Consider the following 3,726-nt stretch of genomic DNA (forward strand, 5'->3'; position numbering starts at 1 on the left):
CATTTTACACTTTGACGTGTTGTGAGCTTGTACATCTGCTATTTTCAGCAAGTGTAAAAGCAGACGTCATCATAAGGCCCACCACAATACATTTTAGTCAACTAAATCAACTGTAGATTTAGTCGACTAAAATCTTATGATATTTAGTCGACTAAAAGAAAACACTAAAACATTCCAGGTGACTAAAATGTGACTAAAACTAAATGAAAACTATTCAACTATTCATGACTAAAACAAAAAATTTGCTGTCAAAATCAACACTGTATTGTTGCTGTCAGGCAGAAACCATGTATCAATTTCATGTTTATGTTGTTGTTTTTTCTTAAATGAATGCCCGACTTCATCGCACAAGAGTGTCAGACAAATAGTAGATCTGCAAGTTTGCGCACGTTGCAACCTTATTGATACAGAACTGCAACCGAGGCTGCTTTGATAGAACGCTATCTTATACTGCAGTGGTTCTGGGAAATCTCCATGTGAACGACCCCCAGCTTGGTACTGTGCAATAGTCCACGGACCCCAATAACTCCCAGAGTGTACAAATGGAACCATTTGCACACTCTCAAGAGTTACGGACCAGAGTCCTTTTGGGTTTTTGAGGGGCTATATTCAGCAATTAGTGTAGATCTTCGTCCTACACAAACATTAAATTCCCATTGACAATGAATGGAGAATTTTACGTCATAGTGTCTGAGCAAATCGGCTTAATGTCTATTTTACGTCATGATGATGTACTATAACACCGCCCCTCACTTCACACGGATGTGATTGTTTAACTATCAAATAATGTAGCTTTATTGGATCCCCTGGAACCCCCCAAAGACCACGCCGGACCCCATTTTGAGAACCCCTGTTCAACAGGGCCTGTTGTACTGAACTGTGTGGCGGCGGCGGAGGTTCAGGGGTAATGCCGGATGGCAACCGTAAGGTCGCCAGTTCGACCCCGGGCTCCCCCAGAGTTAGTGTCGAAGTGTCCTTGAGCAAGACTCTGAACCCCTAATTACTCCTGATGTGCTGGTTGGTGCCTTGCATATAGTGCCATCGGTGTATGAATGTGTGTGTGAATGGGTGAATGCAATGCACAATGTAAAGCGCCTTGGATAAAGGCGCTAAATGCACCATTTACCATTTAACTGTCATCGTGAAGCTGACACGGAGAGAGACGAGGAGAGATAGCAGCGTATAACGTAATGGGACGATTTACAATTGTAGGCATTTAGCAGACACTCCAGAGAGCGACTTACAATATGCAAGCTAAACAGAAAATGGCACAGTGTATAGTGCCTCAGTAACCTATAGGCAGGGGTGGATAGAGTCTCCTACAAATGTTAAATTAGTTGTCTGTTGGTTGTGTATCATTTATGTTGTACTGTAAATGTGTCTGGCTTGTATTTAAAGTGTTTGTTTGGGCCTCGACCCGAAGAGTCAGTAGAGTATCTGTGCGCTGGTTGTGGTGGGCCAGTCTGGTTGTGGTGGGCCGGTCTGGTTGTGGTGGGTCAGTCTGGTTGTGGTGGGCCGGTCTGGTTGTGGTGGGCCAGTCTGGTTGTGGTGGGCCAGTCTGGTTGTGGTGGGCCAGTCTGGTTGTGGTGGGCCAGTCTGGTTGTGGTGGGCCGGTCTGGTTGTGGTGGGCCAGTCTGGTTGTGGTGGGCCGGTCTGGTTGTGGTGGGCCAGTCTGGTTGTGGTGGGCCGAAAACTAATAGCTACAGTAGCCGAGTGTGCATGCTCCTAAACCAAACTAATAGCTACAGTAGCCGAGTGTGCATGCTCCAAAACCAATACAAACTAATAGCTACAGTAGCCGAGTGTGCATGCTCCAAAACCGATACAAACTAATAGCTACAGTAGCCGAGTGTGCATGCTCCAAAACCAATACAAACTAATAGCTACAGTAGCCGAGTGTGCATGCTCCAAAACCAATACAAACTAATAGCTACAGTAGCCGAGTGTGCATGCTCCAAAACCAATACAAACTAATAGCTACAGTAGCCGAGTGTGCATGCTCCAAAACCAATACAAACTAATAGCTACAGTAGCCGAGTGTGCATGCTCCAAAACCAATACAAACTAATAGCTACAGTAGCCGAGTGTGCATGCTCCAAAACCAATACAAACTAATAGCTACAGTAGCCGAGTGTGCATGCTCCAAAACCAATACAAACTAATAGCTACAGTAGCCGAGTGTGCATGCTCCAAAACCAATACAAACTAATAGCTACAGTAGCCGAGTGTGCATGCTCCAAAACCAATACAAACTAATAGCTACAGTAGCCGAGTGTGCATGCTCCAAAACCAATACAAACTAATAGCTACAGTAGCCGAGTGTGCATGCTCCAAAACCAATACAAACTAATAGCTACAGTAGCCGAGTGTGCATGCTCCAAAACCAAACTAATAGCTACAGTAGCCTGGTTGTGGTGGGTCGGTCTGGTTGTGGTGGGCCGGTCTGGTTGTGGTGGGCCGGTCTGGTTGTGGTGGGCCGGTCTGGTTGTGGTGGGCCGGTCTGGTTGTGGTGGGCCTGTCTGGTTGTGGTGGGCCGGTCTGGTTGTGGTGGGCCTGTCTGGTTGTGGTGGGCCAGTCTGGTTGTGGTGGGCCGGTCTGGTTGTGGTGGGCCGGTCTGGTTGTGGTGGGCTGGTCTGGTTGTGGTGGGCTGGTCTGGTTGTGGTGGGCCAGTCTGGGCTAAATTTCGCGAAAATCTAAGCAACAGAATACCAAAAATAAACATCTGTACATTGACTAGTATGATAACCAGGTAAACAAGGAACCTAGCATCTGTTTAAATAGCATTCTATCTAAATTACATTACAAGACCTTTGCTTAAAGGGATATTTCACTTTCCAAAAAGGTTTTGGTCATTTTATCGTCTATAGGCTTATGTGAACACCGCAGGCAGTTTTTAAGTTGCTTGATTCAGTATTTCGATATTCGATATTCATTTTAGCTGCCCCGCCTCCTTCCTATACTAACCCATTGTAACTTCTAACTCCATTTTAACCATGATAGATCCATCGAAAACACCTGACCTTTTTTCTGGTGACTGGTATTGTCCTTCTAATACATGAGGGGGGCATGCTTTTTCATTTACTGTTTTCATTTATTTTTAATATATCTTTTTCAGAGTCTGCCACATTTTCCAAAACAATTATTAAAAATAAATGAATACCCACGGCCCCACTCACGTATTAGGAGGGCAGTATCAGTCAGCAGAAAAAAAACATGGGTATTTTCGATGAAAATGTTAAATGTTAAAATGTTTTTTTCACGCTGAGTTTGAAGTTACAATGGGTTAGTATAGGAAGGGGGCGGGGTAGTTAAAATTAATATCAAATATGTAAATACTGAATCAAGCAACTTAAAAACTGTCTGGGGTGTTGAACACCCCAGACAGTGAACACCCGGTGTTCACATGAGACTGAATAGACGATAAAATGACCAAAAGGTTTTTTTGAACGTGAAATATCCCTTTAAGCCTGAATGGCCGTCAAAACTATTCATTTTGACAAATGGCATTTTGACAAATTGAATGGCTTTTCATGACAAAGGAAAGAGACAGAGAGAGAGTGTACATGGGGAGTGCGTTCGGAAATGTGCACCCGGTTTTGAAGCATGCACACTCGGCTACTGTAGCTATTAGTTTGTATTGGTTTTGGAGCATGCACACTCGGCTACTGTAGCTATTAGTTTGTATTGGTTTTGGAGCATGCACACTCGGCTACTGTAGCTATTAGT

Source organism: Electrona antarctica (assembly GCF_951216825.1).
Source record: "Electrona antarctica genome assembly, chromosome: 22".
Lineage (NCBI taxonomy): Eukaryota > Metazoa > Chordata > Actinopteri > Myctophiformes > Myctophidae > Electrona > Electrona antarctica.